The sequence below is a fragment of the Oculina patagonica genome, chromosome 5 (assembly GCF_052425735.1).
Source record: "Oculina patagonica isolate OP01 chromosome 5, crgOcupat, whole genome shotgun sequence".
Taxonomy (NCBI): domain Eukaryota; kingdom Metazoa; phylum Cnidaria; class Anthozoa; order Scleractinia; family Oculinidae; genus Oculina; species Oculina patagonica.
In genome coordinates, this window is record NC_135762.1 from 21,695,038 (window position 1) to 21,707,373 (window position 12,336).

The 12,336-nt window shown below is 39.0% G+C and overlaps 1 long non-coding RNA gene and 1 other non-coding gene across 2 annotated transcripts in view; one reads left to right on the forward strand and one right to left on the reverse strand.

Annotated features, from left to right (window-relative positions):
- Positions 1–12,336, forward strand: part of LOC144653273 (uncharacterized) — a 93,372-nt gene that overhangs the window by 44,338 nt on the left and 36,698 nt on the right. The window lies entirely within an intron of this gene.
- On the reverse strand, positions 12,011–12,095 carry Trnaf-gaa (transfer RNA phenylalanine (anticodon GAA)). The gene has a single exon. It is a non-coding gene; the product is annotated as a tRNA-Phe (tRNA).

Sequence of the window (12,336 nt, forward strand, 5' to 3'; positions counted from 1 at the left end):
CATCCCCGTCACTTCATATCCCGAGTACCCCCCCCCTGGGGTTTTCACGTCTAGAGGAACTCTTACAGCCTTATTGCTACCCCGTGTTAGAAAGACAATTAAGACTCACTTAATATTATACTACACAGGCGCCTGCTACGAGGTGCGGGCGTATTGGAGTAGTCATTTCCGCAATCCAGTAGGACATGGTATCTCAAGGCAAAATAGCAGGATTTAGCGGCAGATTTCCTTTGATCTTTTGCAATATTTGTGTTTTTTAGTGAGGCTGTAGGTTTCAGCACCGTCCCTTGTGTGTTTTGAAAGATACTTGCTGCTAAAAATTATCAAAAATTCACGCACGAGCACCCGTTTCTCGGGTCAAGGGACGAGTGGGGAACTGGGGGAAGGAGATTTTTCGTGTGCCGTAAGTGACATACCATCTGAGAAAACGCGCGGAAAAGAAGTCTCAAGCTGTCTCGTAAAAGCAGAGGGATTGCAGATCGTTTCTCGTTCCTTTTATAAACTTATACATCATGTTTCGCTTACCCGGGGCTGATAAAACACCCGATAAAGCTGCTGTAGAGGAAGAAAGAAGAAAAGCCAAGCAAAATGTGTGGTTTACAATGAAAGTTTTCGTAGCTTATGTGGCGGTACTAAGATTAGGTAAGGTTTTTTAAGCTTATAAGCCTTATATATTACCGGCTATTTTAAGAGAGACTTCACCTTTATGCATGAAAACAACTGTAAGATTATGTTTTGAAAACCATAATTTAAGGCTTGCTCATGTTTACGACTATGAGTACATGACACGCAGGACTTCGTGAAGTTCGTGGTGGGTACATTTTTGCGAGGGGGTAGGGGGGTAGGGGTGGTGGTGTTCTGCAGATGCCTGTGATGATATCCAAGTAGTTGAACCTATTTATTTTTGTCTGTATCCTGTTGACTGTATCTTTTTTTTTGGCATTCCCTGTTTTAGTAGGGGCGGGGAATGCACAGGTAGCCCAAGCTACGAATTTGTTGACCTTTGTATTACGTAATTTGAGCGATTTGCATGTTTATAAGGATTTGTAAGGGGAACAAAATAAAGCTGAAAATTACGAAAAACTGCTGTTTTGCAAATTGCTCAAATTATAAAACAATACAAAGGTCGCAACCCTCCAAGTTAAGACCATTTTGGTCACCATGGCGACTAAATTTGAGAAGAAGGATTGAAAGCGTAAGCTTAATGAAGTGCCTAAAATTTTCCACTTGCGACTAAACTTGAGCAGTCGGTGGCAAAATGGTTACTAAGGAAAAAAATAAACTTGGAGGGTTGGGTCAACACATTCGTATTTTGGGCTACCCCTGGGGAATAAATCAATGCTATTAATCAATCAATGTTATTTAATGTTTATTTAATGAGCCTTGGCAGAGTCTCAATTTCATTTGCAAAACTAAGAATATCTTGGGCCAGGCTTTTAGCCAGGTGGGAGTCCAGGAGTCCTATAGATGGCCACTTTTCAGAGAAAATCAGTATGAATAACTGTGTACAGAGGTTTTTATAGCAAATTTGGAATTCTATAGATACCTTTGCACTCATAACTGCAGAAAAACAACTTGCATGCTCCTCAGGCCTTATTAAAAGTTTTGACTCCCACGTTTTAAATCCTGGCTAAAAGCTTGTCTTGGGCTCACAGGGAAGATATCAGTCTGCAGATGTATTGCAAAGCCTTGGATTGACCATTCCCTACCTTCCTTGTCAGCAGATAGCAACAGTGATGTTGTTCTTACACATAGCTCTATGGTTGTTTAATTACCCTCTCCCCCCAGTTCATGTTCAGAATATGGATGTTTCTCTTTGCAAAGGTTCCACTAATTCCAGATATTCTGTTTTATTGTTGTAGCTCCTTATGCCTACAAAACTCTTACTGGATGAATTATTGTGGCTTCTGAAATAACTTTTACAAGACACTGAGACTGCAGACGTTTTTTCTTTCATTTATCAACTTCTTCATTGGAACATGTTTCACAAAACAAAAAAAATAACTACTCTTTGCTTTGCTTCCGTGATTTTGACATTGGTGATGGAGCAAGAACTGTTGCCAATTAAAAGCTGTTTAAGTTGGGACCTACGTGTTGGATTATACTTAAATGAAATGAATCTTCAGCTAGCAAGAAGATCAAAGATCAGCAAAATGAACTTTCCTTACACAATGTGCATGGAGGAGTTGCCAAGACTATCTTCTTTCAAGATTGGTGAGGATGATATTTGCCTTGTTCAGGAAATGTTTTGTCAGCAACCCTGCTGTATATTTTCATAATCTGAACTTGAAGTTTTTGGCAATCCTCATTGCACCTATCATTGTCATCATAAACACACAAACTCTGCCTAAGCAACTGGTTTAAAAATATTGGCTTTTGAGATCCCTCAACCCTTCAGAATTTCTCAGTCTAAGAAATTCTAATGACTTAGAAGCACGTGAAAACTAGTACTACTATGTTTTCATTAAAAAAAAAAACGATCTGACAATGTGAAAAAAAAATGCGAATCGTTCGAAACAGGCTTCAAGCATTCTGTTCCAAAGACACTGAATAACCGCATCACGACATATTTATACATTAGTTTGTTCAGCTTAACATGATAGATCATGATATTGGTTTCTGTCGACAACATTTAAACAATGCATATAAAAAATGTTGCCTGCGGATATTTGGTGTTCAAATTCAACTGAACATTCCTTTGTACTCTTAAACTTTCAAAAGCGGCTTTTGTTGTTAATTTCCTTTCAGCACTTGTAAAACTTTAGGTATAAGCTAACCTCAAAACAGAAATTGGCGAAAAAGAATGGGAGAATGACGCGAAACAAACAAGAAACACAGGAAATCGGGTACAAATTATTGCCGCAAAGATCACTTTTACAACTCCATCTCAGACTATGTTTTAGATTTAATCTACATAATTAGTAAAGGGTCTCCGAGGGTGCACGGCTCCATTCGACTTGGCCTTCCCTCATTGTGTAGAAGATCTGCATTAATTGACCATCATGCACCATTGGGTGTTATTATATATGCAACACCTCGATTACAATATCAGGTGATGTCTGTCAAACCGGAATACCGAAATGATTTGTTTACTTTTGGCACCTCAAGGGAGGGTGCTTCTTTGAGACAGAGCACTTATTTCAGTATTTTTTTGAGAAACAACCAATTGTTCGAAACAAAACTTTAATAAATATTAAAATAACTAACAATTAAAAGAATTGTTGAATGTGAATGTACATGAGTTTATCTAGTCGACATCGATGACTTTAGTAGGGGCAGTTATCCAAAATAGGGGCGCATATAAGAATGGGGGGCACTTATTAGAGTGGGGTGCTAATTGAAAAAAACACATTTGAAAGGGGGCGCTTATTCGGAAGGTATATCGAATCATTGGTATATCAATAATAAAAGGGAATAAAACGAATGAGATTAGAGTTGAACGCTTCAATTTAAATGTTAGCCGTCAAGTTAACGTTATTGACCGTTTTTTCATGTGTTAACTAAGACGAATCCACCATCTTGAATCGTTCAAAAATGGCTTGGAGCATTATGTTCCACGGACATTAATAGATGACTGCACGTCATACTAGCTGTTTGTTAAGCTTAACATGATATTGGTTTGTGTGGACAACAATTAAAGAATGCACATTAAAATGTTGCCCGCGGTCATTTGGTGTTTGAATTCAGTGTTCCTCTGTGCTCTTTTATTTAACAAAAGCAGCTTACATTGTTTTCTTTCAGCTCTTCTCAGAGCTATGGGGACAAAACAAAAAGAGCGATACATAATTTAAATCAAACTTGGTCAAACAAACCGAAACAGATACAATGGCACTGGTACACTTTTACAACTTCATTTCCATGTTTTGGACTTCGTCTGCTATTATTGCACAGGAGATCTTCTTGTTCTTGTAGCATCTTGGTGAGATGCTTTAATTGACAGCAAAACAGAATAAAAAATATCATGTGATGTGATATAATGTGCACACAAGCATAGTCATGTATGTGTAAAGTTATTAACAAAAGGAAACGGAAATGGGAGGAACAACAACAGAACAAACGGAAATGGGAGGAACAACAACAGAACAAACGGAAACGGAAATGGGAGAAACAACAACAGAACAAACGGAAACGGAAATGGGAGAAACAACAACAGAACAAACGGAAACGGAAATGGGAGAAACAACAACAGAACAAACGGAAACGGAAATGGGAGAAACAACAACAGAACAAACGGAAACGGATATCACTCTAAGGGATCATGAATGTTCACTCCCAATTTTGCTGTGCTCGGAAAATCAGGGTTCTGCTCAAAATGCTAGTGGGTACTCGTTTGCTCGTGCTCCCATATTTTACAAGTACTCACATTTGTAAAACCCTGTGCTCGCATGCTCGGAAACGAACAATGACATACATCCACTTAAAACTAAGAGCACCTTGTTCTTGCCTCATAAAGATAACGTTGCTGTTTTTCTCCTCCAGTCATCTGCTTGGAGAACTTACATTCACACCGTTATGTGACTGTAAATATCCTTATACAGCTTTTGTGTTAAGTAAAAATCAGACTTTATTACCGCTACTTGAATGTATTCAATATAAAAGGCTTAATATTTCCTGCGTTAAATAACCGTATAAGCTTTCAAAGTCAATAAGTGACGATTCTCTTACGAGAGCAAATTGGGACATTTTCTTTTGGGGCTTGTGCCATTTAAAGTTTAACAAAAAAAATAAAAAAAATAAATAAATAAATAAACAAAACAAAGCAAAACATAAAAAACAAAAGAAAATCATTCCGGTCAGTGCAGTCAATGTGGCCTAAGGCAATATATTTTAAATCCTTTTCTTCAAAATAAGTTTCTCTGTGGATGCAATCCACCGAGTTAAATTGCAGTTTCGTGTTCTCCTGAGTTACTACTAATAAAAAGAAATTGAAATGAAGGGAAAAGCATCATTACACCGTACACCGGCGTCACCTTACTACGCGTTTTTTAGTTTGAAAGCAACACAGAAAAAATTTTGGTCGATCGATATACCAACCTCGTTGTCCCCCGATTTGAAAGCATGCTTTTCAATCGCTAAATAAATCGATCTTCTAAGTGCAGTTTTGAAAAAATGTAAGTAAAAATGCATGGCTGTTTTCTTCCATATCCAATGCACTTTATTTACTGTATCCTCAAGATGAAGATTTCAGTGCTGTGACTCAGGGTTTTTGCTCCTTTCAATAGGCAATTCCCGAGCTACCCTTTACCTCTGTTTCAAAACGAGTCTACGTGCGAAACCATTCATACGAAAATGACTTTCACCTACAGGTCCATTTTCATGCAAGTCAAACTCATTTCTATTTAAATAGTTTTACAAGTAGACTCGTTTTTGAAACAGAGGCAAAAGGTAACTCGGAAATTAAATGGCCTATCCGTGGGAAACGTCATGGGAAAGGGTACATTAAATACCTGGAGAAATAACGCTTTTCTTACGGTAACGGGGTTTTCGCAACTTCTTTGTCTACATCGAATTGGAGGCGCTACTACAGGTCTAAACGCGCGACTATAAATTATCCAGGACTCAACCTCGTTCCCAGGGTCTTCTCCGCTTTCAAGATGGCGGCTGGGTGCGAGGTTGTCAAAGACTCGGTTCCAACAATGACTGTGCAGTTTAAAACATTCTCACCGCATAATCATTGTCTTATCGCCATTGTTATAACCATCTCTCTTATTCCCCCAGATTTTATTTACCGATTGATGTATAGCGAATTGTACGGTCAAGTGTGTGGCATGTGTCGCACAGCAGTCACTTTTTATGGCAAAAACGACGAGAATCTAAAAATAATAGTTTGCTTAGAAACACCAGACAGTAATAGACCAAAAAAGTGGCAAGACAGTGGACAATTGAGATACATTTCGAATTGTTGTTGTGATAAATTTGTCTTAAAAGGAGAACTGTAATCTTATTAAACAGGTAAGAAGCCTAACAATTTCATAAACAATTTTACGTTTCATTGTTTCTAGACTAAAACTAGCGAGTAAAGTTTTTTATACTACATTAATTTCAAGGATGAATTTTTCATATGGACATCACTAAAATTCTAGTTGCACATTTGTGCATAGCCTACCCAATATTCCCGACCTAAGAGGTTCCATTCTTAGTACAGGAAAACGGCTGTTCGAGAAAAAATTGGGGTTAATTATAAAAGTAAACAGATAACCCTAATCCCTTAGGGTTACACGTTGGTGGTAGAATCCGAGTGTGTGGTTAAGATGCAGGACTGGCAGCTCAGAGGGGGGATCATTTGCCGCATAGGTTCGAATCCTGCCCGCAGCTCAGTTTTGCCCCATGGACTCATTTCCAATTCCAATTGAACTTGAACAATGTGGCAATTGACCCTGGATACTGTAGGCAGTGTAGTGAAAGATTCAAACCTCGGCAGCATGAGATCTCCTCTGAACTGCCCGTCCTGCATCTTAACCACACGGCCACCGCAGCTGACATAATATGAGGACAAGAAAATTATAAAATTATGTAGCTGTTGTGATCTGAGTAAACTGCATGACTGGAAAAATGGTCGGTGGTGAAAGGTTAACTCGAATTTGAACCTACGCGGGATATGATCCCACTGGATTTTCAGTCCAGCGTAGGCCTTTCTCGATTATGCTTGTAAAACTGGTATTTAATGCTACTAGAAATTCTCGCATAAAGCCAAAAAAATGCTAAAATAATGCCTGATTTCTTTAAAAAATGCCACTTGAATTCCAAAGAATGCTTTGTTTTATTTCAAACAAAACGTACGAACTCTTACATTATATGCTCACATCAACAACAGGTGATACTTAATAATTGTTTGTTTATAAAAATAAGAAATAAAAAAAAATATTAAATTTTAAAAAAAAAAAATTAAAAAAACACACACGTAAGTAACACAACACAAGTAACACAACGCACAAACAGTCGAAACAGACAGAAAACAATCAAATTAAGTAATCAAAACTGTGAAACTTTATCATTATTTATCCTTCTGAGTGCTGAAATCTGGATCACAGTCATGAAAAATGACAGAAAATGCTAGCAATTCTTTTTCAAGAAAAAACGAAAAAAAATGCTCGTTTTCCCCCAAAATGCCGAAAAAAATGCTAGCATAATCGAGAAAGGCCTAGTCCAGCGCCTTAAACCACTTGGCCACCGCAGCTGACATGTGTGGATGAAAAAATTATATTATGTAGCTGTTGTGATCTGACCCGCTGCATGACGGGAAAAAATGGTCAGCTGTGAAAGGTTAAATCAGACCACGTGACTCGATCCGAGTCACGTGGTCTGATTTAACCTTTCGCCACTGACCATTTTTCCCGTCATGCAGTTGACTCAGGTCACAACAGCTACATAATATTATAATTTTCTTATCCACACATTATGTCAGCTGCGGTGGCCGTGTGGTAAGATGCAGGACGGGCAGTTCAGAGGGGATCTTATGCTGCCGAGGTTTGAATCTTTCACTACACTGCCTACAGTATTCAAGGTCAACTGCCACACCGTTCAAGCTCAATTGGAATTGAAAACAAGAAGCTTGAGAAGCTTAAAATCGGGCGCTTAATAATTAGCTGTCTCCTTTGACTTGAAAGGCAGGGTACAGTAGAGTAAAACTCACTGGAAAAACAGTCACTTAAAACCTATTCAGGCCGGGGGGCTATTGAGGCCCGCGCTGACTTTGGACGCTTATAACGTTTTCAAGATTCAACCAAACGCTGCCAAACTTTGCGCGTTTATCTAAAATTTATCTCGCAATAATTTGGTAGGATTAGTTATTGTGCCAGTAACTTGTAACCATGGCAACTTCATTTTGACAGGCTTGTTTTCCAAAATGTGAATTTTTCGTGTTTCTATTTAATAATGAAAATCTGGAATGTTTTCAAGATTGTATTATTACTTAATGACATAATGGCCTCAATTTATTAAAATATATTTCGCACAATACAAATAAACGATTGAACTAGACGTCTAGAAAATATAAATTTGTAACACTTGGCAAAGTGCAGCTTTTTCGCAATACTTATACAATACTAGGCGGGGTTTTTACCTGAAGACCAATTTTTCCAACGCTTTAGGTGGTTGACGCATTTCAGTATTTTCCAGCCCTTACACTTTAATGGAACAGTATACAACTCCTAATCAGGTAACTACTATTGTCAAGAAAATGATCACAACTTATTGACCAATGATTAGGTATTTGTTTCATACCATTACTGTAATAGCAACTGGTTAAGAATAGTAGTACTGACCCAAAGTATAAGGGCTGGAAAACACCGAAAACCATTTCAGCCGCGTTTCAAGGAATCCAAAAAAGCTTTACTTATCCCGTATATATTTGTTTTGCAGTATTCTGTTAATTTTTGGACGATTTTGGGGGATGTCTTGGAAGCGATAGTTTTTCTCAAAGGATTAGTAAAATTTAGACAAATAAGAAATATTGGAGATTTAATGTGATTTTAAAATTTGAATTTGAAGTTAAAAATTGGCGGACGGACACCTAACAGTCTCCTGACAACCCGGGGTGCTCTTGCGAGGGGGTCAACTGTTCGGAGGTGTTTCCATTCTTTTCTTCAATCCCTTCTTTAAATCTCTTAAAGTTCCATTCAAATTCAGGTAGAACCCCACCTTAAGTTTTGTTCTTGTGAGAAAACAACAGAAGTCAAAGGTTGCGTGATATAACCAAGCACGGATTTTAATTCTCCCTCCCTTTCCATCTCCTTAGCCTTTCACCCCCACCAGTCCCTCCCTTTCTACTATCATTCAATTTAATGTTTGTTTACATTTCCTAACCAATTCAGTATCGTACTAATCTGTGCCAAGCAATCAGATAATAACAGAAATTTACCTTAATTTTGATCTCCCATACCAAGACCTTAGAGTATAAACCGCTAATAAAACAAAACACACTTGATAATAATTCTCTGAGGTTATACACCTTGCAGTATTAACGTACTAACGAACTTGATAACAAACCCCATGTCGTACTAAGGATTTTTACTGATCAACATAGAAAATAAGTTCAGAATGGTTTGTTCCCAAAACGTTTTTTACTGTATAGAGGGTCTGTATATTGACCTGTAACTTGTATACCGTATTAAAAAATTCAGAACGAACCGACTTCTGCCCGCTACCATGATATCATGTCGAAAAATTAGCTCGTTCGAAACCGTAGCAAAATCGTTAGAGACAGACAAGATACAGCCGTTTACTGGCAGTCTTTGAAAATCCTGAATTTCGTCAAAATGAGCCAAAATAAAGTTTTAAAATTTCCTTTATCAATATGTTTCTTATCTGTTTATTCAATTCTATGAACTGCTTTTATGCAGTACTGTCCACAAAGATTTCAATTTCCTCAAAGTTTCGGGACAAATGGATACAAAATATTTCGTGCAGAATGTAATTTGATTAAGCGAATGTTTTCACATCTATAAATACTTCAAGCAGTGAATGAAAAACCGTTTTGTTTTCATCGATGAGAACCACTTTCAAATAGTTAATGCATAAAAAATAACAATCAGATCAGAATACAATAATTATTAATGTGAGGTCTCGCTATTATGTCTCGGCAGAGATACTTCTTTTTGCAAGTTCAAATGTATGCAAATTTCGTGTGAAATGTAATTCGATTCCATTGTCTTGTTTACAAACTCTTTCTTAAGAAAGTTGTATTTTCGTGAATAAAACCCATTGGCCTGTTTTGTTTTCCTGATCATGTTTGTCTGTGATTTTTACAAAACATGTGGTCTTTTTTTTTTCAGAACTTTAAGTTGTACAAAAATTCCTATTTTGAACACAGATGTCACTGTCGGAATTTCTCATCTAAAATTCAATTGGTATTTAATTATAATTATTCGAAGTTTTCATTTTCAAGTCATCTTTTCATTTGATAGCTTTACTGATCTCGTAAAAAATTCCATTCAAGTTCACACCAATACTGTACATTGCCAATGTTTTGCTGACGTCTTGACGGTGTCTTACTAACGTCACTAGTCAAATCTAAAATATATCCAAACCATGTTGTGCAAACATTCTACTCTTTGTGACAGGCGACTTTGACGCCCAACTGTGCGGAAATGAAAATCGACATACTTCTTGCTAAATATATATAAAAAAAATAGTTTTAAAGTGGAGTCCGCCTCAAAAAAATGTACCGCCAGATCACACTGCTATTTGTAGAAACCAGCAAAGCGTCTAGTTTCAAAGTTTCCCACAAAAACATTGCGTGACATGAATGACGTTACCCCTTTTATTTACAAAAATAGCTTCAACTTGTCAAAGCAACTACAGTTTCACAATGGTGATTATAGTACTTTACCCCTTAAGCTTTTTGAAGAAGAGAACCAGATTGCAGATTAGCCCAAAAGCTAACTGAAACTATCAAAACTGAAATGAACCCGATTGGCCCAGGCTATCCCCGTCATTTTTAGCCGACAGGAGACTATCGTCTAGGACGACCAAAGGGTAAACTATAAATCGGCCACGCCCGATTAATAAGTCCATGGGGCAAAACTGAGCTGTTGTCTGTTCCTTTTGCCTGTGAAGCAATGTCGAGTTTCATTGCACGAATGAGATAGTCAGTCAAAGGGCCAGAAACTAAAATCGTTAAGTTAGATTGTTTATTTGCCGGTCAAATATGTTCTGAGCATGTTATGTCCAAGAAGCTCATGAAGATGACCGCTGACCAGTAGAGATCGCAGGCTTAAGGGTTCATAAAGATGACCGCTCACCAATTAGGATGGTAGGCTCAAGAAAACAAGGAGATGACTGCTGACCGGTAACAGTCGAAGGCTTAAGGTCTCACTGAGATAACTGCTGACGGCCACACAGCCGTCAATAACATTTTTTTACAAAAGTTTGCACACTTTCGAGTCAAATTCTTAGTAAAGTACGAGGCGGCGAAAACTGGACGTGACGTCATTTTTGCGTGTGATGGCTGCGAAGCTGACAGTTAGGAACGCCGGCTCAAGGGTTCATTAAGATGACTGCTGACCATGTAGGATGGCAGGCTTAGATTTGTGGAGATGACCGCTGACCAGTAGGGATCGCAGGCTCAAGGGTTCATAAAGATGACTGACGACCAGTTTGCATGGCGGGCACAAGAAATCAAGGAGATGACTGCTGACCAGTAACAGTCAAGGGCTCAAGGTCTCGCAGAGATAGCTGCTGACGGTAAGGATCGTGGGCTTAAGGGCTTACTAAGATGACAACTGACCAGTAAGGATTGCGGGCTGAGGCTCTTGGATATGACCGCTGACCAGTAGGGATCGCAGGCTCAAGGGTTCATAAAGATGACTGACGACCAGTTTGCATGGCGGGCACAAGAAATCAAGGAGATGACTGCTGACCAGTAACAGTCAAGGGCTCAAGGTCTCGCAGAGATAGCTGCTGACGGTAAGGATCGTGGGCTCAAGGGCTTACTAAGATGACAACTGACCAGTAAGGATTGCGGGCTGAGGCTCTTGGATATGACCGCTGACCAGTAGGGATCGCAGGCTCAAGGGTTCATAAAGATGACTGACGACCAGTTTGCATGGCGGGCACAAGAAATCAAGGAGATGACTGCTGACCAGTAACAGTCAAGGGCTCAAGGTCTCGCAGAGATAGCTGCTGACGGTAAGGATCGTGGGCTCAAGGGCTTACTAAGATGACAACTGACCAGTAAGGATTGCGGGCTGAGGCTCGTGGATATGACCGCTGACAAGTAGGGATCACAGGCTCAAAGGGTTTACAAAGACTACTGCTGTAGCAGTAGTATAGTGGGGCGGTATAGGGAATGGTGTCCCTCAAAAAATTGAGGAGGAGGAAAAGGAGGAGAGACAGTCCCTTAAGCTGGCATGAAAAAATGGTCAAGGAATGGTGTCCCTCAAAAAATTGAGGAGGAGGAAAAGGAGGAGAGACAGTCCCTTAAGCTGGCATAAATTAGAGTAACAGCCAGTGATGCGGTCAGCGGTGTTGCCCCATCAATTTCCTTTTTCCTTTTCGAAAAAATTGTCATCGCTGCGGGCAGGATTCGAACCTACGCGGGATATGATCCCACTGGATTTTCAGTCCAGCGCCTTAAACCACTCGGCCACCGCAGCTGACATAATGTGTGGATGAAAAAATTATATTATGTAGCTGTTGTGATCTGAGCCCGCTGCATGACGGGAAAAAATGGTCAGCTGTGAAAGGTTAAATCAGACCACGTGACTCGGATCGAGTCACGTGGTCTGATTTAACCTTTCACAGCTGACCATTTTTTCCCGTCATGCAGCGGGCTCAGATCACAACAGCTACATAATATAATTTTTTCATCCACACATTATGTCAGCTGCGGTGGCC